Here is a 27735-nt window from a genome sequence, read left to right as displayed (position 1 = left end):
CTGGTTGACAAAACTCATTTTCAAGTACCCTAGAGTATTCTGAGTTAAAAGAGAACTTTAATCTATTAACCAGGGTGGAGACGTCTTCAAAGAGTGTTTCTGACTCTGGAGGACCCAGGATTTCTTGTGCAATACACACACACACACATTTAATAGGAAATGTGTAATACTTCATTTCACCTGTGGAGGTGCTGCAGGAAAACTGGACACTCCTGCTGCTGGATTCCTCCTGTTATATATATCATCAATATTTGATTGGTAGGGGTCTGACTCCCAGCACCCCTGCCGATCAGCCGTTCGAAGAGACCGCATAGCTCTGGTGAGGGCTGCAACCTCTTCCTAGGCCGATGATGTCATGTTCATTGGTCACATGGCCGGTGTGCAGCTTACCTGTACAATAATGATTCCACATTAGATGGAGCTAGATCTCACTATAAAGTGCTTGCATTTCATGATGTACAGTATATAGAGTGTGTATGTGTATATATATATATATATACAGTACAAACCAAAAGTTTGGATACACCTTCTCATTCAAAGAGTTTTCTTTATTTTCATGACTATGAAAATTGTAGATTCACACTGAAGGCATCAAAACTATGAATTAACACATGTGGAATTATATACATAACAAACAAGTGTGAAACAACTGAAAATATGTCATATTCTAGGTTCTTCAAAGTAGCCACCTTTTGCTTTGATTACTGCTTTGCACACTCTTGGCATTCTCTTGATGAGCTTCAAGAGGTATTCCCCTGAAATGTTTTTCACTCCACAAATGGGATTTCTTGCCTTATAAATGGTGTTGGGACCATCAGTTGCGTTGAGGAGAAGTCAGGTGGATACACAGCTGATAGTCCTACTGAATAGACTGTTAGAATTTGTATTATGGCAAGAAAAAAGCAGCTAAGTAAAGAAAAACGAGTGGCCATCATTACTTTAAGAAATAAAGGTCAGTCAGTCAGCCGAAAAATTGGAAAAACTTTGAAAGTAAGGGCTATTTGACCATGAAGGAGAGTGATTGGGTGCTGCACCAGATGACCTGGCCTCCACAGTCCCCAGACCTGAACCCAATCGAGATGGTTTGGGGTGAGCTGGACCGCAGAGTGAAGGCAAAAGGACCAACAAGTGCTAAGCATCTCTGGGAACTCCTTCAAGACTGTTGGAAGACCATTTCAGGGGACTACCTCTTGAAGCTCATCAAGAGAATGCCAAGAGTGTGCAAAGCAGTAATCAAAGCAAAAGGTGGCTACTTTGAAGAACCTAGAATATGACATATTTTCAGTTGTTTCACACTTGTTTGTTATGTATATAATTCCACATGTGTTAATTCATAGTTTTGATGCCTTCATAGTCATGAAAATAAAGAAAACTCTTTGAATGAGAAGGTGTGTCCAAACTTTTGGTCTGTACTGTATATATATATATATATATATATATATATATATATATATATATATATATATATACAGGGAGTGCAGAATTATTAGGCAAGTTGTATTTTTGAGGATTAATTTTATTATTGAACAACAACCATGTTCTCAATGAACCCCAAAAACTCATTAATATCAAAGCTGAATATTTTTGGAAGTAGTTTTTAGTTTTAGCTATTTTAGGGGGATATCTGTGTGTGCAGGTGACTATTACTGTGCATAATTATTAGGCAACTTAACAAAAAACAAATATATACCCATTTCAATTATTTATTTTTACCAGTGAAACCAATATAACATCTCAACATTCACAAATATACATTTCTGACATTCAAAAACAAAACAAATCAGTGACCAATATAGCCACCTTTCTTTGCAAGGACACTCAAAAGCCTGCCATCCATGGATTCTGTCAGTGTTTTGATCTGTTCACCATCAACATTGTGTGCAGCAGCAGCCACAGCCTCCCAGACACTGTTCAGAGAGGTGTACTGTTTTCCCTCCTTGTAAATCTCACATTTGATGATGGACCACAGGTTCTCAATGGGGTTCAGATCAGGTGAACAAGGAGGCCATGTCATTAGATTTTCTTCTTTTATACCCTTTCTTGCCAGCCACGCTGTGGAGTACTTGGACGCGTGTGATGGAGCATTGTCCTGCATGAAAATCATGTTTTTCTTGAAGGATGCAGACTTCTTCCACTGCTTGAAGAAGGTGTCTTCCAGAAACTGGCAGTAGGACTGGGAGTTGAGCTTGACTCCATCCTCAACCCGAAAAGGCCCCACAAGCTCATCTTTGATGATACCAGCCCAAACCAGTACTCCACCTCCACCTTGCTGGCGTCTGAGTCGGACTGGAGCTCTCTGCCCTTTACCAATCCAGCCACGGGCCCATCCATCTGGCCCATCAAGACTCACTCTCATTTCATCAGTCCATAAAACCTTAGAAAAATCAGTCTTGAGATATTTCTTGGCCCAGTCTTGACGTTTCAGCTTGTGTGTCTTGTTCAGTGGTGGTCGTCTTTCAGCCTTTCTTACCTTGGCCATGTCTCTGAGTATTGCACACCTTGTGCTTTTGGGCACTCCAGTGATGTTGCAGCTCTGAAATATGGCCAAACTGGTGGCAAGTGGCATCTTGGCAGCTGCACGCTTGACTTTTCTCAGTTCATGGGCAGTTATTTTGCGCCTTGGTTTTTCCACACGCTTCTTGCGACCCTGTTGACTATTTTGAATGAAACGCTTGATTGTTGGATGATCACGCTTCAGAAGCTTTGCAATTTTAAGAGTGCTGCATCCCTCTGCAAGATATCTCACTATTTTTGACTTTTCTGAGCCTGTCAAGTCCTTCTTTTGACCCATTTTGCCAAAGGAAAGGAAGTTGCCTAATAATTATGCACACCTGATATAGGGTGTTGATGTCATTAGACCACACCCCTTCTCATTACAGAGATGCACATCACCTAATATGCTTAATTGGTAGTAGGCTTTCGAGCCTATACAGCTTGGAGTAAGACAACATGCATAAAGAGGATGATGTGGTCAAAATACTCATTTGCCTAATAATTCTGCACGCAGTGTATATATATAAGGTGAGGAGGGGCCTTCTCCTAAATAAGTTGGACTGTTACTTTAAAGGGGTTGTCCCAGATGTTAATATCGATGTCCTATCCTCATCAATATCAGGTCAACTCCTGGAAACCCAGCTGTTTAAAGAGACCTGTGAGCGCTGTAGTCTCTTCCTAGGCCATTGACCACACATTCATTGGGCACATTGCCTAGGCACAAGTGAATGGGCCTGGGCCGCAATACCAAGCACAGCCACTATACTATGTACAGCGCTGTGCTTGGAATGCTGTGAAGAGGTCGTAGTGCTCTGGCCTCTTCTAACAGTTGATCAGTGGGGTCGCCAGGTGTCGAGCCCCCACCAATCACATCCTGATCACCTATCCTAAAGATAGGCTATCTGTATTGAACTCCTGGAAAAGAAGAATTAGTTGGTCTCTCTTGGCTTTTAGGCACTATAGTTCAGTTCACCTATAAAACAAAGGGGTTGTGTCATGAAGCAGATAACCTGGATCTGAATACTTTTGTAATTGCATGTAATTAAACATTTAGTATAGACAGTAAGTTATTTACTGAAATCTGTATAGCGGCACCTGCTGTTTGTTCTTTTCCTTATTTTTGTCCGTCTCCCTGAGCAGGTCGCACACGCTCAGTTTAAATCTTCCACCAGCCGTATGTTCTGTTAGAAGCTGTGGCAGTACAGGGCTGGTTCTAGCTTTGTTAGAAGGCTATTGTCATGTACTATTTGATGTCTGACTTTATTTTTTACATCGGTTATGGCATAATCCCTTTATAATATGTATACCCCAAACTGGAGAGGGCAGGAAGAGAAAGCTAACTAGAATGAACTTGTAATAGGCTAATGAATGGACATAGAGCTATTGTCATTTACTAAGCTTCTAGCAGTTCTATGCAAATAGTGGTGTCCAAGTAGAAAGCTAATGGGCACTAAAGGCTGAAAAGAAAGACCCTAGTGGCTCTATTGTCTGGTTCACAGATTGTCCTCTTGAGATAACCCCTTTAAATCTTTTTATAACCAATTTTACTTTTATTGTCCCACATGTATCAAAAATAAAACATGAAGCAACTTTGCAAATGGTCTCGATTAGACATTACCTATCAGTTTGTTTGTACAGCTCATACGGAGACCAATTTGTCTCCATGGTAACAGACTACGAACACTCTGTGTAGTCTGACTCTTACTTCTTACACACCTGGAAGGGAATATGGCTGGAGGGTCACTCTTCACAGGGCTTGGTCTATAACCATGGGGCTGATGAGACAAACCGGTCAGAACTTTTTAATGAAGACTAATTAGATGACCAAAGTGGGCAGAATCTTCCTCATGAATATTACTACACAGGTATACAAAGTGCCACGAGCCAGTCGTGTCTTACCAGACCACTCCGTCAGGTCCTGTCCAAGTGTTTCTTTTAGGTTTATTGGATTATGTAGAAATATTTAGCTGAATCCTTATGTATTTCATTTTATAACATATATCAGAATACATCTTGGTTTCCATATGCAGAGGTCATATTAGTTATAAAATGAGCAGGGAAATGACATTTGAGGCCTCATTTGTATGTATCTGTGATGAGAAATCCAGATGGAGTGATTTGCCACTTAAACGTTAATAAAATCGCTTCTTGCTTCCACAAGCTTAGAATCCTTGTAGATAAAACGAGAGATTTGTGAAATGCGCACAGACCTGTAAAGTAGGATTTGAGAGGTTGTCAGCCAGCCTTCAACAGACCTGGCGTAGAATATACATTTACGGTGCTGCACAATGTATTCCATTCAGGGCCTGTAGAAAGCGGTGGTACAATTCATATGGTCTTTGTACCAGATGGTATTAATATTAGACCATGTTCACACTGGCTACATGGTTTCAGTCTATAAGAAAAGCTACAGCATTGTACCAGATCTGTCATACAATGGATTCAAACTGCACCAAATTAATTGACTTGTCAGGTTCTGTCAATGGTTTAGTTGTTTTAACGACAAGTAAAATGCTGCATGTAGCTAACTTGTAATGTATGTACGGTATTGCAGTCTACCCTTTTTCGGCCTTATGTACTATGTTACTATGTTACTATGTTACCTGTACTACATGTACTGTACTTCTGCCCACCTGTACCTCATGTACTGTACTGTTCTCTACCTGTACCTCATGTACTGTACTGCTCTACCTGTACTGCATGTACTGTACTGCTCTACCTGTACTGCATGTACTGTACTGCTCTACCTGTACTGCATGTACTGTACTGCTCTACCTGTACTACATGTACTGTACTGCTCTACCTGTACTACATGTACTGTACTGCTCTACCTGTACTGCATGTACTGTACTGCTCTACCTGTACTGCATGTACTGTACTGCTCTACCTGTACTACATGTACTGTACTGCTCTACCTGTACTACATGTACTGTACTGCTCTCTACCTGTACTGTACTGTTCTCTACCTGTACTACATGTACTGTACTTCTGCCCACCTGTACCTCATGTACTGTACTGTTCTCTACCTGTACTACATGTACTGTACTCTGTACCTATACTACATGTACTGCTCTCTACCTGTACTACATGTACTGTGCTGCTCTACCTGTATTACATGTACTGTACTGTTCTCTACCTGTACTACATGTACTGCTCTCTACCTGTACTACATGTACTGTACTGCTCTCTACCTGTACTACATGTACTGTACTGCTCTCTACCTGTACTATATATACTGTGCTGTTCTCTATCTGTACTGCTTTCTACCTGTACTACATGTACTGCTCTCTACCTGTACTATATGTACTGCTCTACCTGTACTACATGTACTGTACTGCTCTCTACCTGTACCTCATGTACTGTACTGCTTTCTACCTGTACTACATGTACTGTGCTGTTCTCTACCTGTACCTCATGTACTGTACTGCTCTCTACCTGTACTACATATGCTGCTCTCTACCTGTACTACATGTACTGTACTGTTCTCTACCTGTACTACATATACTATACTGCTCTCTACCTGTACTACATGTACTGTACTGCTCTCTACCTGTACCTCATGTACTGTGCTGCTCTACCTGTACTACATGTACTGTGCTGTTCTCTACCTGTACCTCATGTACTGTACTGCTCTCTACCTGTACTACATATGCTGCTCTCTACCTGTACTACATGTACTGTACTGTTCTCTACCTGTACTACATATACTATACTGCTCTCTACCTGTACTACATGTACTGTACTGCTCTCTACCTGTACTACATGTACTGTACTGTTCTCTACCTGTACTGTACTGTTCTCTACCTGTACCTCATGTACTGTACTGCTCTCTACCTGTACTACCTGTACTGTACTGCTCTCTACCTGTACTACATATGCTGCTCTCTACCTGTACTACATGTACTGTACTGCTCTCTACCTGTACTACATGTACTGTACTGCTCTCTACCTGTACTACACATGCTGCTCTCTACCTGTACTACATGTACTGTACTGCTCTCTACCTGTACTACATATGCTGCTCTCTACCTGTACTACATGTACTGTACTGCTCTCTACCTGTACTACATGTACTGTACTCTCTACCTATACTACATGTACTGCTCTCTACCTGTACTACATGTACTGTGCTGCTCTACCTGTATTACATGTACTGTACTGTTCTCTACCTGTACTACATGTACTGCTCTCTACCTGTACTACATGTACTGTACTGCTCTCTACCTGTACTACATGTACTGTACTGCTCTCTACCTGTACTATATATACTGTGCTGTTCTCTATCTGTACTGCTTTCTACCTGTACTACATGTACTGCTCTCTACCTGTACTATATGTACTGCTCTACCTGTACTACATGTACTGTACTGCTCTCTACCTGTACTACATGTACTGTACTGCTTTCTACCTGTACTACATGTACTGTGCTGTTCTCTACCTGTACCTCATGTACTGTACTGCTCTCTACCTGTACTACCTGTACTGTACTGCTCTCTACCTGTACTACATATGCTGCTCTCTACCTGTACTACATGTACTGTACTGCTCTCTACCTGTACTACATGTACTGCTCTCTACCTGTACTACATATGCTGCTCTCTACCTGTACTACATGTACTGTACTGCTCTCTACCTGTACTACATATGCTGCTCTCTACCTGTACTACATGTACTGTACTGCTTTCTACCTGTACTACATGTACTGTGCTGTTCTCTACCTGTACCTCATGTACTGTACTGCTCTCTACCTGTACTACATATGCTGCTCTCTACCTGTACTACATGTACTGTACTGTTCTCTACCTGTACTACATATACTATACTGCTCTCTACCTGTACTACATGTACTGTACTGCTCTCTACCTGTACCTCATGTACTGTGCTGCTCTACCTGTACTACATGTACTGTGCTGTTCTCTACCTGTACCTCATGTACTGTACTGCTCTCTACCTGTACTACATATGCTGCTCTCTACCTGTACTACATGTACTGTACTGTTCTCTACCTGTACTACATATACTATACTGCTCTCTACCTGTACTACATGTACTGTACTGCTCTCTACCTGTACCTCATGTACTGTACTGCTTTCTACCTGTACTACATGTACTGTGCTGTTCTCTACCTGTACCTCATGTACTGTACTGCTCTCTACCTGTACTACATATGCTGCTCTCTACCTGTACTACATGTACTGTACTGTTCTCTACCTGTACTACATATACTATACTGCTCTCTACCTGTACTACATGTACTGTACTGCTCTCTACCTGTACCTCATGTACTGTGCTGCTCTACCTGTACTACATGTACTGTGCTGTTCTCTACCTGTACCTCATGTACTGTACTGCTCTCTACCTGTACTACATATGCTGCTCTCTACCTGTACTACATGTACTGTACTGTTCTCTACCTGTACTACATATACTATACTGCTCTCTACCTGTACTACATGTACTGTACTGCTCTCTACCTGTACTACATGTACTGTACTGTTCTCTACCTGTACTGTACTGTTCTCTACCTGTACCTCATGTACTGTACTGCTCTCTACCTGTACTACCTGTACTGTACTGCTCTCTACCTGTACTACATATGCTGCTCTCTACCTGTACTACATGTACTGTACTGCTCTCTACCTGTACTACATGTACTGTACTGCTCTCTACCTGTACTACACATGCTGCTCTCTACCTGTACTACATGTACTGTACTGCTCTCTACCTGTACTACATATGCTGCTCTCTACCTGTACTACATGTACTGTACTGCTCTCTACCTGTACTACATGTACTGTACTCTCTACCTATACTACATGTACTGCTCTCTACCTGTACTACATGTACTGTGCTGCTCTACCTGTATTACATGTACTGTACTGTTCTCTACCTGTACTACATGTACTGCTCTCTACCTGTACTACATGTACTGTACTGCTCTCTACCTGTACTACATGTACTGTACTGCTCTCTACCTGTACTATATATACTGTGCTGTTCTCTATCTGTACTGCTTTCTACCTGTACTACATGTACTGCTCTCTACCTGTACTATATGTACTGCTCTACCTGTACTACATGTACTGTACTGCTCTCTACCTGTACTACATGTACTGTACTGCTTTCTACCTGTACTACATGTACTGTGCTGTTCTCTACCTGTACCTCATGTACTGTACTGCTCTCTACCTGTACTACCTGTACTGTACTGCTCTCTACCTGTACTACATATGCTGCTCTCTGCCTGTACTACATGTACTGTACTGCTCTCTACCTGTACTACATGTACTGCTCTCTACCTGTACTACATATGCTGCTCTCTACCTGTACTACATGTACTGTACTGCTCTCTACCTGTACTACATATGCTGCTCTCTACCTGTACTACATGTACTGTACTGCTCTCTACCTGTACTACATATGCTGCTCTCTACCTGTACTACATGTACTGTACTGCACTCTACCTGTACTACACAAACTGTACTGCTCCCTGTCTGTGCCAGAATGAACTGCTTCTTTAGAGATCAAATAAAGACTGATCTACTTTATCTTCACTGTCTGCTGCACAAGACCCTTATAGAGCTCCTGTCTAGATGATTTACAACTTCCAGTGGTTCTTTGTGACTTTGTTATTTTTCTTGAATAGTTTTTTCTTGTTCTGGATGGCCCATTTTTGGATGTAGGAACAAATTACTAGTTATTCTAAGACTAATTCATAATATAACTTTAAAGGGTTTCTACAGGAATTAAGAAAATGAAAATACTTAAATATTACTTTATTATGAATAGAGATGAGCGAATTTTTGAAAAGTTCGATTCGGCTGATTCACCGAACTTTACCAAAAAAATCGCTTTGTGACTAAGCATTTTTTGTAAGTAGTGGGTGCAATGACAGGGAGCTGCGATAGCGCCGCTCCCTGTCATTGTACCCCTCACATGCCGCGTTCATACATGATCGTGGCATCTCGGGGTAAAAACTGTGTAAAATTAACATAAATAAAAACAAAAAAATCAAACTTACCGCCTCCATTTGCTTGCAACGGGCCGGCCACCGCCATCTTGCTTGAAGATCTGGTGCGAGATTACGTCATCACATCGGCCAGCGTGGTGACATCATACATCACTGCACACAGGATCGGCCAAGATCTTTAATCATGGTGGCAGCTGGCGGCCCGTCAAGAGCAAATGTAGGAGGCACTGTAAGTATGATTTTTTTTGTTTTTTACATTATTTCAGGTTAAATTGATTCGCATGAAGCACGAGGCGGATCGAATTTATCCTGAAATTCAGATCGAATTCCACTTCATGGGATTCGTTTCGCTCATCTCTAATTATGAATATATTCCCCAATACCTTTCATTAGTTATAATGGCTCGTTTTGTCTGGGGAGCAATCATCCGGAGAAATAAAATGGCCGCCGTCCTATTAGTACAGACAATACCTGTCCTAATCACACAGGAGGACAAGTTACTTCAGAACACTGAGCTAAAGAGCTGCCTCATCCTCCTCTTCTACTTGTCAGGGATTATGATCCTGAATACAGTTTAATATGCTCTTCAGCTGATTCTCTGTAGGAATGGCGTTCATGAGGAGACATAAAGTACAGAGAGGAACTGAAGAGCATATTAAACTGTATTCAGGATCATAATTCCTGACAAGTAGGAGAGGAGGAGGAGGCGGCTCTTTAGCTCAATGTTGTCAAGTAACCTGTTCTGTTGTGTAATTAGGACAGGTATTGTCTGTACTAATAGGACGGCGGCCATTTTATTTCCCTGGGTGATTGCTCCCCAGACAAAACGAGCCATTATAACTAATGAAAGGTATTGGGGAATATATTTAGAATAGTCATATTTCAGTATTTTCATTTTCTGAATTCACGGAGAACCTTTTTAAGGAAGCACTGTCCAGTTAAAGTAGAGCCCTCGGATCCATTTGCTCTTGTGATCTGCGGAGGTCTCAGCCAAATAACCTTTAGCCAATGGTAAACCTCTTTTAAGTCCCGTTTTTTTTACGGGTTGTCCTACAGAACTCCTATAGAGATGGGATTGATGCATATTTCTCTCCAGTAATGGTGTAATCCTAGAGCAGAGTGTAAATTCCAACATTGGGTGGTATACAGTTGTGCTAAAGTGGCAGCATACGGCGCTATATACTGTAGATGTTTATGCATTATTACCACATGAACACAATGAAAAACCGTACATATGTTTTCCAGCCATCCAGGGGCGTCGTTGGGTCAAAACATTCGGAGCTGGGGCTCGGATGTTTTGTCCAGTGCCCCGAATGTTTATGCTGGTGGGATTTTCTTTTTTTATTAGGCTATTCCTAGCCGTGTGGGCAATCCCACAGATCATCCCCCAAACCCCCTTGTACTTGTTCCGCTACTTGCAGGCTGCGCGGGCATGAGTTCAGCACTTCAGTCACTTCGGTCCGCAATTCTGTTCTGCGGCGCGTGATCCCGCGAGACCCGCCGTGGGAGGTCACGGGTCTCTCGGGTCAACAGAGTTGCGGACCAAGGTGACTGAAGTTCTGAACTCATCCCCGCGCAGCCTGCAAGTAGCGGAGCAAGTACAAGGGGGGTTGATGGGTTCCTTCACAGATTACAACTGATTCTGTCATCCGAGCAGCACAATCTGTGATTAGTTTATAGTTAGGTTTTTTTTTTAATTTAAAATTAGGCTGACCATAGGTTAGGATGATCCGTGGGGTTGCCCAGACGGCTGTAGTTATTAACCCCTTTCATTCACTGAAGGTGGGACTGCTGAAAAGGGTTAATAACTACTGTGAAGGCCCCCCCCCCCCCGTGGCGATGAGGGTGTGGCTTCATGGGGGCTCGTTCCCCGCATGTCTTCCAGCCTGCATGGTATAAACATATTCCCTGATGTAATTAATATGTTTTTATTATTGCAATGAAATAGGTCGTGCACGATCATCTGCTATAAAAACACTGCAGTGTGTCAAAGCCCCTGTATTAAATTACATCCCATGTGAACTGAATGACATTTCTCTTGGTGTGACTCTCATTACATATTTATGAAAGGGTCACTCTCCCAGTGTGTTAAATTACAGCATCCCGCATTGTAGTCACTGACATACAGCATGGAAAGGGCACGCTAATTACTGTACTCAACTATGCAAAGAGGAAAATTAAAGGAGACAAACTGACTTGCACTATTTGCTGCACATTTATACGTCCGAATTACAAATACATCAATTGAATATGCCTAAAGACGTTAAAAACTCAAAAACAAAAAAGTTTTATTAGTTGTTTCCATTTAAAATAGTAAAGGGTGCATAACCCCAAAATCCTAATGTGCTGTAGGCCCAGCTAGAGGTGTGATATGTAATATACACTGCGTAGATGTCGCACAGCTGCGTAAATGTATCAGTAAAGTGAATTAATCCTCTAGTGTCTCTCAAAACGATGGTTGAAATAGATACACAATCCATTGCTGGAGGTAATGATTGGTAGTGTGAGCCCGCAGTAGACCGCATAGATGTCGCATAGGCTTGTACTGCGCATCTATTGATGACTGCCAGTCAAATACAATCAATCTTCCAGCAACGCTAGTATCCACAAACAGGTTCAGATACATTTAGAGTCACTCAGACTATGGCCGTGCACTTTGCCAATAGCTGAGGACCCCTATTCATTAGTGCATTCACTCAATCCTGTATGATGACACGCTGATATGGCTCATATACAGCCAAACACCAGCAGTAACAGGCGAGAGTGTACCACTTCAAAGTGCTTGACGCGTCTCAGAAGCACATGTATTGAGCACCAAAGATTAATACTAAAGCGCCTGCCTAAGCCGCACTCCTCTAGTGTGAGAGCCGGCGTGCTAACAAACGGCTCTGATGTGAGCCTCAGCACTGTAAGGGCCGCGAATTAAAGTGCTAACACCCCGCCCCAGGGACGTACCTCCGCTCACACAGCCAATCCTGCGAGAGACGCGGCTCTGACGTCGCTGGTTACCCCTCTTACCAAGGCCCTTCTCCCCAATTGCTTAGTCTAGAGGGGCAGCCCTAGAAAGAGTCCTGGAAGTTCCATTTAAGAATTATGGAGGCCGATGTGTTCTTAGGAACTTTCAGTGCAGCAGAAATGTTTGTCCCCTTCTCCAGATCCATGCCTCCACACAATCCTGTCTCTGAGCTCTACAGGCAGTTCCTTCCTTTTCATTCCTTGGTTTTAGCTCTAATATGCATTGTCAGCTGTGAGATCTGTGAGACAGAGCTGTGTCTTTCCAAATCATATTGAATAAACTGAATTTACCTCAGGGGGACTCCAATCAAGGTGTAGAAACATCTCAAAGACGCTCAAAGGAATTGAGCTAAATGTCAAGTGGCATAGTACAGGGTTTGAATACATCCGTATGTCCATGCAAAATTTTATCTTTTCCTTTGTTAATAAATTGGCAAAAAATTCTAAAATTCGCTTTTCACTATCTTATTATGGGGTACTGAGTGCAGATTGATGGGAAAAACTTGAATTCTTTTGATTTTAGCCCAAAGCCGCAACATAACAAAATGGGGTTAAAAGTGAACGGGTCTGAAGACTTTCATTGTATATGATATTTTTGCACCTGTATTAAAATGTTTGGATTGGGAAAATGATTCAGATTGTAGGAAACCTGACTTGGTCGGGTCCTTTTTGCCAATGAGTTTGAAGTATAAAAATATCAACCTGCCGGAGGGATCATGGGATAATCTTTACTCCATGACCGACTCAATGCTATGTTCTCCTCATGTACTAATTACAGCTATAACCCTAATCGGGGCCGGAATCTTTCTGGTTTACTTTCCCAGATTAGTGTCAGGCAATTACATTAATGCAGCTCTGAACTTAGGCTAAACTTTCATACCCTAATACCACTAATTGCACACACTAAATGACTCCCCAAAGCTGCTATCCTGGGTTCTCGATGAAGCATTGCGAATATTCTCTATATTGTGACTTTCCTCCCTTTTTTGATTTGTGTTAGCAGTGCTAACGGCGCTTACAGGGCACTTTTTGAAAGCAGGAATCCACATCCCTAGGGCAGGTTATGGAATCCCTCGGCACTGCTGAATATTCAGCCTTTCAAAAGTTAGAGATTTAAGAAGTCATGAGCACTATTAACCCAGCTGTGCCACGATGGGGCAAGTGTATACAAGCAGGGGAAATTAGAGAGCGAGAAAGTAACCTTGAGACTGGAGGACCCATCAATATCCACCTATATCCATACTTGTCAACTACCTGCGCCCTAGGCGAGGTCATTGGGAGGTCTAGCAAGGCCTGGTATGTGCAGATGCTCGGAAACAAATTTGTATAACAGTGAAACACTAAGTGCCATATATATTCCAAGTACAAAGGAGGCGTTGTCATTGTGGCAATCCCATTGGGTCTACAAGATTCGCAAATCATTGCATTATCTTTTTATTTCAATTGTACATTTTACACAGTGTCCTAACTTTTTTGGAACTAGGTTTATATTATATACAGTAGCTGCACATCACAATGGCCCACAGGTTTACATTAAAGGGGTTGTCCCACGAATAATGTTCTACAGTTTTCAAACCAGCACCTGGATCTGAATACTTTTGGAATTGCATGTAATTAAAAATTTAGCATAGCCACTAAGCTATCCAATAAAATGTATCTGTATAGCGCCACCTGCTGTTAGTTTTTTTTTCTTATTTCTTTGTCCGGCTCACTGAGAAGGACGCACATGCTCAGTTTCATCCTTCAACTGCCTTCTGAGCTGTGATAGGGAGAGCTGAGACACGCCCCCTGAGCTGTGATAGGGAGAGCTGAGACACGCCTCCTGAGCTGTGATAGGGAGAGCTGAGACACGCCTCCTGAGCTGTGATAGGGAAAGTGATGCAGCAGATAGGACACGCCCCCTGAGCTGTCAGCTTGATAGAAATCTATCAGAGCAATGAATGGGGAGATCTCTGGATCCATGTGAGGTACAGGGATGGTTCTGGGTTTGTTAGAAAGAGACTGTCATGTGCTATGTCGGATTTTCGTTTTGACATTAATCATGGGATAACCCTTTTAAGACTACATGCACACAACCATATGTATTTTGCTGTCCGCAGATTGACAAAATATGCATACTGGCCATGTGCATGCCATATTTTCCTCGGTCCCTATTATAGAAATACCTATTTTTTCACACAAATGGACAAGAATGGGACATGTTCTATAATTTACAGAATGGCCGCATGGATGCCGATAGCACATGGATGACAGCCGTATTCTGTCCGTATTTTTTGCGACCCGACCCCATAGAAATAAATAGTTTCACATGTGATCCGTTAAAATGCGGATCAGACATGGACTAAAAATACGGTTGGGTCCATTGAGGCCTTAGAGAACTTGCCGTTAACTTTTAGGGTTCGAAAGAAATGATGTAACCCCGAAAAAAAAGGGAAAATTAGGTCCCCTATTATTGTCACACCGCTTCATCTCGAGACCATACGCTTGCTACCTCCCCTTTGCCCTGATGGCCGTTCCATGATCCTATCCAGAACAAAGTGTATAAACCTACAGAAAGCTGCACCAGAAACCACAAATATCATAAAATATGAATCTTTATTGTGCACCGAATACAAAAAATACTGCATTAAAAACAGAATGTGCAAAGATGGAGGTGGCATCACTGGAGAAGGGGGAAAGTACACATATACAATTTAATGCAAAAAAGCATAAATGCTGGTAAAAATCAATATGGCTGGAAGGAATCTCTACCAGTAAACGGTGTCAACCATGTGGTACTAAAGATACCGAGCCTGCAGTATCAAATAGCAAAAATCACACTGTTCCCACATCCTGCCATTGCTAAAGTAATCACGCTGTCTCCGGGAAGGGCCGGTGACATGCATATGGATCAAATATTTAAATCACAGTGAACCAATCAGAACAACAAATCAGCTATACACATCTGCATATTTTTGGCGCATGTATCTCGTCAGAAACCACTCAATGATGTTGATTCAGAAACCAGCATCGTGTGAGGTGATCAGAGTGTGACATCACATGACACCGTCACATGATCGGCCCAAACCATGCCACCACTGCGGGTGAATACACCAACAATCCCAACGGGATAACTATATGCACCCACTACACACATTAATTGGGACATACACTCGCCTAAAGAATTATTAGTGCCCCCATACTAATACGGTGTTGGACCCCCTTTTGCCTTCAGAACTGCCTTAATTCTACGTGGCATTGATTCCACAAGGTGCTGATAGCATTCTTTAGAAATGCTGGCCCATATTGATAGGATAGTATCTTGCAGTTGATGGAGATTTGAGGGATGCACATCCAGGGCACGAAGCTCCCGTTCCACCACATCCCAAAGATGCTCTATTGGGTTGAGATCTGGTGACTGTGGGGGCCATTTTAGTACAGTGAACTCATTGTCATGTTCAAGAAACCAATTTGAAATGATTCGAGCTTTGTGACATGGTGCATTATCCTGCTGGAAGTAGCCATCAGAGGATGGATACATGTTCTCATTCTGTTTACGCCAAATTCGGACTCTACCATTTGAATGTCTCAACAGAAATCGAGACTCATCAGACCAGGCAACATTTTTCCAGTCTTCAATAGTCCAATTTTGGTGAGCTCGTGCAAATTGTAGCCTCTTTTTCCTATTTGTAGTGGAGATAAGTGGTACCCGGTGGGGTCTTCTGCTGTTGTAGCCCATCCACCTCAAGGTTGTGCGTGTTGTGGCTTCACAAATGCTTTGCTGCAGACCTCGGTTGTAACGAGTGGTTATTTCAGTCAACGTTGCTCTTCTATCAGCTTGAATCAGTCGGCCCATTCTCCTCTGACCTCTAGCATCCACAAGGCATTTTTGCCCACAGGACTGCCGCATACTGGATGTTTTTCCCTTTTCACACCATTCTTTGTAAACCCTAGAAATGGTTGTGCGTGAAAATCCCAGTAACTGAGCAGATTGTGAAATACTTAGACCGGCCCGTCTGGCACCAACAACCATGCCACGCTCAAAATTGCTTAAATCACCTTTCTTTCCCATTCTGACATTCAGTTTGGAGTTCAGGAGATTGTCTTGACCAGGACCACCCCCCTGAATGCATTGAAGCAACTGCCATGTGATTGGTTGACTAGATAATTGCATTAATGAGAAATAGAACAGGTGTTCCTAATTATTCTTTAGGTGAGTGTGTATATGTATATACATATCAACACACATACACCTACCAGAAGCTGCCCCAGAAACCACATAGACACAAATATCATAACACATACGTCTTTATTGTATACGTAGGTTTCTTGAGTGATCCTTTTGAATTAGCTTGGGTCATTTTACAGACGTATTTGTATATGGAATGGTGGCTCAGTGGTTACTACTGAAGACACTATAGAAGACTGAGCTGTCATAAACGTTTCAGTCCTTTCTAGTGATAAGACCATCCTACAAGAAGTAGATCTTGTGGGCTCAGGAACTGCACATACATTAGGCACATGGCGGTCTTTCTAGATGTATGTATGGTCGCTGAGCTAAGTACACGTTAAAGGAGTATTATCATGAAGATCGTCTGGAGGGGGCTGCATATGCGGGGGTCTCTCCAGTCACTTTTATGGAAGTAAAGCTGACCTGGGTCCACCAGATGGATCCCTTTAGGGTATATTTTTATGGGATTGGGATTGTTTTGGTGGCAAGCACGTGGATTTCTGCAAGCCCCATTCAGATAATTGGGACAGTTGAAACATGTCTGTCCTGTGTGAATACACCCTAAAGCCTATCCTAAATTGCACACAGGGAGAGAAAAACATAAAAACATGCTACATAGGTTTATTAGGTATAGCTAACTTGTGCCACCCCATAAATTTGTGGATCACAGAAGATTACCTTGAAATGCTGTGTTAAACTTAGGCCCAACACGATGTACATTCAACTCATACGTCGGGAGATCGATGCTGGTTTTACTGGAGATCAACCAAGCTTGGGGACTGTAACACCAGAAGGCACATTGAAAGCCTATTCTGGCCCAGATGCCCAAGGACCACAATGATGCATAAAAAAAAAATAGTTTATATGACGCGTTTCAGGAGCATAGGTCCCCTTTTTTAAGTACCATACTGCAGTATATGAATGGTTGTGTAGAAATGGCATGTTTCCGATAGGTAAAAGCAGACTCACATTTTCCTGGTTTTATATATTCCCTGACTATACACCATTAGCTAATGCAGTTCTCCGAGGGACAGATAAGGATATTTCCTGAAGCCGTCTTCAGTCACGAACACCAATGTTCCTCTGGACCAGGTAAGTATTATAGAGGTTTAGTGCATTACTGGAAAAGCAGAGATTGCTTTTACCATTGTAATGTAAATGTGACAGTACACTGCTCCCATTCTCAGTGGGGCAGACATATTTGTCGGATGACTTAGGATGGACTGTAAAATTACTCCAAAAAGCAAATCTTCACGATCCCCCCCTCTACTGAGACTCACCTACTTCAGATACTACCAGCTAATGTATTTTACACACTCGGCCTTCTTCTAGTTTATAATTGTTCTCTACTATTTTGTGTTAGGTGTTACTATTCCATCTGTCATGTGCAGGGGTGAAAGTACAAAAGGCTAGACCCCATGGAAAACATTTTAACCCCTATAGGACCCCGCGATTTTTAGTTTTTGCATTTTTGTTTTTCACTCTTGCCTTCCCAGAGCCATAACTTTTTTTATTTTTGACCTGTTTCTTTCTTTGGGTCAGTACGATTAAAGCTATAACACATTTATTTCATTTTTTAAATAGTGGGGAAAAAAATAAAACTTTGGAAAAATTATAATTTTATTTTATTTTTTTGCACTGCTATATTCTGACCCCAATAACTTTTTATAGTTAAATCTACAGAGAATTGTGAGGGTTTGTTTTTGCAAGGCAATCGGTAGTTTTTATTGATACTATTCTGGAGTATATATTACTTTCTGATCACTTTTTATTAAAAAATTTTAAGGGGAGTGAAGTGGAGGAAAAAAAAAATGCAAACCATTTGGAATTTTTTTCCATCACTATGTTCATCATACGGGATAAATAAGTTTATATTTTAATAGTTCAGACATTTTGGAAAAATTATGTTTATTTTTTTATTGTTTATTTTTTATTATAGGGAAAGGGGTGATTTGAATTTTTTTTACATTATAAAAACTTTATTTATTCTTTTCCTTTTTTTAAGCCTTCCAAGAAAGCTTGAATATGCAATGCTCAGATTGCTTCTGCCTTACCTTGTAATCAATTATCACTGCAATGTATTGCAGATTCACTATGTTCTTATGGAGCTCTGCCACCTGCAGGCCTCAAAAAGAACTACAGCTGTAATAGGCTGGTTTTCTTCAGGGAGAGCCAAACTATTGCAGACAATGAACAGCTTTCTCCGATCTCAGCGCAAGAGAGATGTTTGGGCCCTGGGAGCGCAGCGGTCCTGGAAAAAGCCGCCTTAGATGCAGTGATCACAATTAACCATGGTTAATTAAGATGGAAATGTCTTCATTCCTCAAGAACAGAGTGAGTGAGTCTTGGGCGCCCATGACCCTTATGCCAGTTCACTGGTTTTCCTTACTTGGACCACTTTCGGTTGGTACTAATGCAGCGGCCTAGGAGGAGTGAGGGAAGGATGGGAGTAGTGTTTTTTTGGGGGGCTCTGAGGGTGGTGGTAGTGCTCAGATCACAGTGGTGCTCACCATTCTTGCGCTTCCTAGGGCCTTGCATTGACTGGAGGATGCACCCTTTCTTCCCTGGGGGCACATGCCAGTATTGGGACTCCTCCCCGATGTTGATTGGGATGACCTTAATGTTGGATAATTTGCTTGGTGCAAGGCAGGACCGATGGATAGTGGGGACAATGATTAGGTCCTTTAGTTGTAATAAATTGTTCTAGTGCATCTGAAATACAACATGAAATAACTTTACATGTAATCATAATTTTAAAAAAAAGTGTTTATATAGATCTATTTGACTCCACGTTATACGGTAGCATGAAGTAGGGGTCAAAGGTATGGCAATATGACTAGGGGATAAGACTACATACACACAGTTTGTTTGTATTCTGTCACCATGGAAACATATACAGGGTGGGCCATTTATATGGATACACCTTAATAAAATGGGAATGGTTGGTGATATTAACTTCCTGTTTGTGGCACATTAGTATATGTGAGGGGGGAAACTTTTCAAGATGGGTGGTGACCATGGCGGTCATTTTGAAGTCGGCCATTTTGAATCCAACTTTTGTTTTTTCAATAGGAAGAGGGTCATGTGACACATCAAACTTATTGGGAATTTCACACGAAAAACAATGGTGTGCTTGGTTTTAACGTAACTTTATTCTTTCATGAGTTATTTACAAGTTTCTCTTTGTTTACAGCCATTGACATGTCACCGAGGTTAACACGTGAGGAGCGGATAGAAATTGTGTTGATGTCTGGTGAACGCAGTAACCGGGTCATTGCAGCAGATTTCAATGCAAGACACCCTACGAGACCACCCATCTCCCATGCTACAGTTAGCAAACTGCTTGCTAAGTTTCGTGAAACTGGTTCAGTGTTGGATTTGCCAAAATGTGGACGCATGAAATCTGTCTCTAATGAAGAAACATCAGTGGCTGTCCTAGCTTCATTCAGCAAGAGCCCACAGCGTAGCACTCGCCGCAGGTCACTGGAGAGTGGCATTAGTCGAACATCCCTTCGGCGGATATTAGCTACTCACAAATGGCACCCTTACAAACTCCAGCTACTGCAGCATCTCAACGAGGATGACCCAGATCGGCGCACTGAATTTGCAGAATGGGCAAAACAAAAATTGGAACAGGACCCTCAGTTTACGCAGAAGATTTTGTTCAGTGATGAGGCAAACTTTTATGTGAATGGTGAAGTTAACAAACAAAACCACCGCTATTGGTCTGACACTAACCCACATTGGATAGATCCCTCCAAGACTGTTGGAACAAAAAAATTTATGATATGGTGTGGTATATGGGGTACAAAGATAGTGGGGCCATTCTTCATCAATGGAAACCTCAAGGCCACTGGATATGCGAAATTGCTACATGATGATGTGTTTCCCTCTTTATGCAGTGAAGCTGGCACGTTCCCTGAGTTTTTCCAGCAAGATGGTGCACCCACCACCACATTATGGGTGTCATGTCCGAGCATTCCTAGATGAACAGTTTCCTGGAAAGTGTATTGGTCGTCGTGGGCCAGTTGAATGGCCCCCAAGGTCTCCCGATCTGACCCCCTTAGACTTTTATCTTTGGGGTCATCTGAAGGCAATTGTCTATGCTGTGCAGCACCTGAAACTACGGATACTGGAAGCCTGTGCTAGCATTTCTCCTGCGGTGTTGCTATCAGTGTGTGAAGAGTGGGAGAAGAGGGTTGCATTGACAATCCAACACAATGGGCAGCACATTGAACACATTTTATAAGTGGTCAGAAACTTGTAAATAACTCATGAAAGAATAAAGTTACGTTAAAACCAAGCACACCATTGTTTTTCTTGTGAAATTCCCAATAAGTTTGATGTGTCACATGACCCTCTTCCTATTGAAAAAACAAATGTTGGATTCAAAATGGCCGACTTCAAAATGGCCGCCATGGTCACCACCCATCTTGAAAAGTTTCCCCCCTCACATATACTAATGTGCCACAAACAGGAAGTTAATATCACCAACCATTCCCATTTTATTAAGGTGTATCCATATAAATGGCCCACCCTGTAGATCTGCATAGGTGCTGAGATTTCTAATTAAGATTGTTTGCAAATTTACCTTATTAGTTATTATAAATGCACTGGAGAAATTACAAAAATGGACCTTCCCAAGGGTGTATCACTAGGATCAGTATCGTCAGTGAGAACGACCTTTTACCACTCACTATGTAAAGACTATGAACCTGTGAGTCTTTGCCATATTTCTTTAGTTGATTACCACCACACCTTCATGTCTTACAGCATAGCCAAGTCACTGAGTGTGTACGACAAGACACAACAAGATAGACATTCTCATCTGGGGAGGTTATCACCTTGGAAGCCATACAGTTCTGGATGCATATAGTAAGTCATCCATTTATACTGCACATTGTGTACATTACATACTGTATGTACATAATCTGTTCTTTTGATGTGTGTGTGGATATATATATATATATATATATATATATATTGTAAGGGATCGCTCTCACAGGGGGTCGCAATCACAGACTTCTCCTCTGACAACGGGGTTTAAGTCCAAATGGTTCTTTATTCCGGCACTTCAGCACCAGCACAAACATAAACAAAAATAAACACCTGCCTGTCTGGTCTCTACCTAATACATAGGTTGTCTCTACCTCACCTATAGAGCGCAGTTCACACACACAGTATCTGTTTCCAACACTCTGCAGGTCAGCTCACCAGACACAGTCCCACACAGTCTTCACACAGCCTCGTGGCCCCTCAGCCCTCCTGGCTGAGACCACACAGAGCATCTGTTTCCAAGTCCCCCTCTCTAGGGTCACCTCCTCTCCCCAGACGCATACACTGAGGGTTGGTTTATCCCTCATTGATTACAGCAGCAGGCCTCACCTGTGATCTCCTCAGCTATAGGCAATACGTGTACTGGAAGGGTGTGGACTGGCAGATGCCACTACCGAACCTACCCACCAGTCCAAATAAAATCCAGCCCAGAACCGAATCTAGACAAAACTGTCTCAGCAAACTACACTTTGCTGAAACCACTGCAGCTTTTTGGATTTTTAGTTATCTCACCCAGCTGAGGTATCTGGGTGGGATATACAGACCTTCCAGCACTATACTGTACACATTACCACAATATGTGTATATACACTCACCTAAAGAATTATTAGGAACACCTGTTCTATTTCTCATTAATGCAATTATCTAGTCAACCAATCACATGGCAGTTGCTTCAATGCATTTAGGGGTGTGGTCCTGGTCAAGACAATCTCCTGAACTCCAAACTGAATGTCAGAATGGGAAAGAAAGGTGATTTAAGCAATTTTGAGCGTGGCATGGTTGTTGGTGCCAGACGGGCTGGTCTGATTATTTCACAATCTGCTCAGTTACTGGGATTTTCACGCACAACCATTTCTAGGGTTTACAAAGAATGGTGTGAAAAGGGAAAAACATCCAGTATGCGGCCGTCCTGTGGGCAAAAATGCCTTGTGGATGCTAGAGGTCAGAGGAGAATGGGCCGACTGATTCAAGGTGATAGAAGAGCAGCGTTGACTGAAATAACCACTCGTTACAACCGAGGTATGCAGCAAAGCATTTGTGAAGCCACAACACGCACAACCTTGAGGCGGATGGGCTACAACAGCAGAAGACCCCACCGGGTACCACTTATCTCCACTACAAATAGGAAAAAGAGGCTACAATTTGCACGAGCTCACCAAAATTGGACTGTTGAAGACTGGAAAAATGTTGCCTGGTCTGATGAGTCTCGATTTCTGTTGAGACATTCAAATGGTAAAGTCCGAATTTGGCGTAAACAGAATGAGAACATGTATCCATCCTCTGATGGCTACTTCCAGCAGGATAATGCACCATGTCACAAAGCTCGAATCATTTCAAATTGGTTTCTTGAACATGACAATGAGTTCACTGTACTAAAATGGCCCCCACAGTTACCAGATCTGAACCCAATAGAGCATCTTTGGGATGTGGTGGAACGGGAGCTTTGTGCCCTGGATGTGCATCCCTCAAATCTCCATCAACTGCAAGATGCTATCCTATCAATATGGGCCAACATTTCTAAAGAATGCTATCAGCACCTTGTGGAATCAATGCCACGTAGAATTAAGGCAGTTCTGAAGGCAAAAGGGGGTCCAACACCGTATTAGTATGGTGTTCCTAATAATTCTTTAGGTGAGTGTATATATATCACTTCTGATGAGAGAATCAGTCCATGTACAAGAGAGGAGACTAGCTTTTCATACTGTATAAGAAACTCAATAATGCACTAAGATTTTCAGTGTCACATGATAAAGTGATAGCTGGCATCCTGCACTGTGTTGCATCGATGCTTCTGTCAGAATGGATTTTTTTTAAACTATATTCATAGAAAACATTTCTTACCGTTTTCCTTTTTCATTTGGGCCTTGTCCTTCTGTAGCACTGAGAGATAAAACCCCTATGTATATATAAATAGGGATCCTATTGTTATGTTACTGCTGCTGTAAGGGGAAGATGTTATCTGTTAGTATAATAGTAGATTAGTAGAATTGGGATAACAATATGACAGCTCAGTCCTAGATAAAGATGTCCACAGTCCACTTATTAGTGTAATGTGTGATGCTCTAATTAGGGCACTCATCCTCTTGCTTCTCTGGTCAGAGTGAATGGTCTGACTGGGAAAGTTTAGTGAGGCAGTTTGCTGTGCTAAAAGTTACAGAGACAGGACAGGAAGTAGTATGCATGGAGTGACTTCAAAAGATTATATCCAGAAAACTACTGTCATGAACTTACCTGTCCGGGCTCCAACGCTGCGGTCTCTGGCTTTGGCATGGCTGTGCTGGATGAGACGCGCTGCCAGGCCACGCACCCTGGTGACGCAGTCGCGTCCCTAAAAGCAGAGCACAATGCTCTGTTTCTCCCTACATCGTGCATGCGCTGGAGGAGATTGGCAGGGGGCTGAGTGACAGCCCAGCTGCCCAGTTACTGTGTAGGTTGTATCCTGTCCTATAGAGCGCCAAGTCCACGGACCTACCAATTCTGATCCAGGGACGCGGCACTCTATTTAAATTCCTTCCTGGCAATACACCTCTGCCAGTAATAGTGTCTGACTCACTAGCTGTGTTCCTGGTTCCTGTGTTCTGACCTTGGCTTGCCTTTTTGACTACTCTCTGTCTAACGTTTTGATATTAAGCTTCTCGTCTGGTTCTGATCTCGGTTTGGCAATTTGACTACTCTGTCTCTCTATTTCGTACTTTGTTGTCCTCCTGGCTATGGCCCATTTCTGTACGACTCTGTCTTCGTGTCTTGTTTTGTCCCTTGGTGTTGTTTGTCTTTGCAGAGTAGGGAACATCGACCAGTTGCAGACTTGCTACCTAGAGCTTACACTGCAAGTAGGCAGGGTTCTAGTTAGGGCTCACTGTTCATGTCTGTCCCTACCTACTGACATTACAGCTACCCACCTAAAAAAAGAAAAAAAAAGAACATTCACATGTAGGCTGTTAATATGTGATTAGGTGCTATTCACCTATAGGTGGCCATTTTTCATACACTGATCTCTTGCACATGGCGGTATCAGGGTTCCAGCTGCAGATCTGTAATGAGGCCATGCATAATCCGCTATGGTCCAATACCTACCTCTGTGTACTGTACAAAAACTGGTGTATAAGGCGTGTGCCAATTTTTTCTATGTGTTGTTTTATTCCTCACTAGACAGTTTTGAAACGCGTCCAGAAAAGGAGACATAAAATGTACCAGATTTATTAATGCAAATAAAACAGATTTTCCTCCTAATATTGGTGTAAAGTAAGTCAGCCAAGAGGTGGCATAAGGAAGAGTAATGTATGTAAGGTATCTGGCAGGATGCAGCATCTTTATGGATAAGTTGGGCACAGTTTCTGTCTTGTCTTTTTTTGTGCTAACTTCAGGACAGTATTAAAGGAGTTTTCCGACCTAATCTATGGCCTGTCCTCGGGATGGGATTGGTGGGGGTCCGAGGGTCAGTTGTTTGAAGCGTCTCTGTTGGATGCCATAGCCTCCTCGTAGTTTACCATCCATTGAATAGGACTGAGCTGCACCTAGGTCATGTGACCTATGAAGGTGACATCACTGGCCTGGGAAGAGGCCACAGCTCTAACACGAGCTTTGCGGTCTCTTCAAATAGCTCATTGGCGGGGGGCACTGGAAGTCGGACCCCAACCGATTAGGTACTGAATCCGAAACCCATTAAATAAACCTCCCCCTGTGTATAATTTTTAACTTTTTTAGTGTTTTTTGTGGCCCTTGGAAGTAGTAGAATGGGCATTGTGGCCGTTTGGACCATGTAAGTGAAAAGGAAATAAAAAGAGTGAAGAAACAGAAGTGAACAGTCCTCGCCAGAGAAGCAGAAACAGTTCATAATAGAACAACACCGTAAATTACATTTGTGTTCCGACATCAAATATATAGAAAGCAGATTAGAAAATAAAAATCTTTCCAATTTCCTTGGAAATGACATTCATGAAAATATATATTACTTTTGAAAAAGGCAGTTGCACTGAAGGGAATATTTATATCTTATAGGATATCTCATAGGAAGATTTGCCACAAAACAGCTGTATTCTATCTGTGGCGCCGCACATCTATAAATTCAATGTACCTATCTCAAAATGTATAGACCCTCCAGTCAGAAGGGAAATCATGGGGAGATTTAGGTATAAATTATAAAATATATTTTCCTCTGATGTATTTATTTCATGATGCAGCCTTAATGCCGTTCCACAAAGATTGCAATACGGGGGAAATAGTCCCTTTGCTTCCAATGTATTATATGAATCAAGGACAATTGAAACCATTTTGCTTTCAATCATACTGATGATAAATCTAGCGTGCCATTCTTGTCCGGGCATTTGTACAAAGCAAATATATCCCAAATACTTAAAATCCTGAGAAAATTGACTTTTTCTGTACAAGAGAGGGTCAGATTGTGCTAGTAATGACTAGTGTTGATCGAGCACCATAGTGCTCGGGCCTAATACATCGTGATATTCGGGTGCTCGACCGAGCACTCGAGTATAATGGAAGTCAATGGGAGTACACGAGCATTAAACCAGGTACCCCCCTGCCCTGAAAAGGGTAGGGTGCCTGGTTCATAAGAAAATGTCAATTGTTGATAACACCACCAAAATGGTTCTGTAACAGCATGGGGAGGATGTATAGATGCATCTTGGACTCGCTGGTCGCTGATAGGAACTATGTTGTCCGAATAGTACACCAATTTTACATAATGACAATAATACGCACAAAACAAAGGGGAAAAAAATTGATTTTAGAGGAAAAATTGATAGAAAACATTCTTTCTTGAATATTTACTTGTATATAAAGTGCAAGTGCTGCAAAAAATTACAAGGAAGAGGCACTCCGATACACCCTTAGTTATACATAAAGGAGGGCATCATACACACCCATTAAAAATTATGATTGATGGCCTGCTGGTGACCCTCAAAAACATTAGGAGCAAGGGCCTGCTTATCTGACCATCTAAAACATTACCGGCAGTGGCCTGCTGCCGCTTTGGTGACTCTAGTTAACCTGGGGCTGATGGCACGTCCCAGGGACGGCGACGATCCATTCGGATGTCTGGCCTATCAACTTTCGATGTAATTGTCAGCTCAAAACCATTGTAAACTACGGGTAACGGGGAATCAGTGTTTGATTCCGGAGAGGGAGCCTGAGAAACGGCTACCACATCCAAGAAAGGCGCGCAAATCACACACTCCCGACTCATGGAGGTAGTGACGATAAATAACAATACAGGAATCTTAGGATGCCCTGTTATTGGAATGAGTAATACAAATTTTGGATGAGGAAACGTTATACAGTCTAGGCCCTGCTCCCGCTTTGTTGACTCTACAGTTGCAAGAAAAAGTATGTGAACCCTTTGGAATGATATGGATTTCTGCACAAATTGGTCATAAAATGTGATCTGATCTTCATCTAAGTCACAACAACAGACAATCACAGTCTGCTTAAACTAATAACACACAAAGAATTAAATGTTACCATGTTTTTATTGAACATACCATGTAAACATTCACAGTGCAGGTGGAAAAAGTATGTGAACCCCTAGACTAATGACATCTCCAAGAGCTAATTGGAGTGAGGTGTCAGACAACTGGAGTCCAATCAATGAGATGAGATTGGAGGTGTTGGCTACAGCTGCCCTGCCCTATAAAAAAACTCACACCAGTTCTGGGTTTGCTTTTCACAAGAAGCATTGCCTGATGTGAATGATGCCTCACATAAAAGAGCTCTCAGAAGACCTACGATTAAGAATTGTTGACTTGCATAAAGCTGGAAAGGGTTATAAAAGTATCTCCAAAAGCCTTGCTGTTCATCAGTCCATGGTAAGACAAATTGTCTATAAATGGAGAAAGTTCAGCACTGCTGCTACTCTCCCTAGGAGTGGCCGTCCTGTAAAGATGACTGCAAGAGCACAGCGCAGACTGCTCAATGTGGTGAAGAAGAATCCTAGAGTGTCAGCTAAAGACTTACAAAAGTCTCTGGCATATGCTAA

This window comes from Bufo bufo, chromosome 11 (genome assembly GCF_905171765.1).
Source record: "Bufo bufo chromosome 11, aBufBuf1.1, whole genome shotgun sequence".
Classification (NCBI taxonomy): domain Eukaryota; kingdom Metazoa; phylum Chordata; class Amphibia; order Anura; family Bufonidae; genus Bufo; species Bufo bufo.
Note: the sequence above shows the minus strand (reverse complement) of the source record.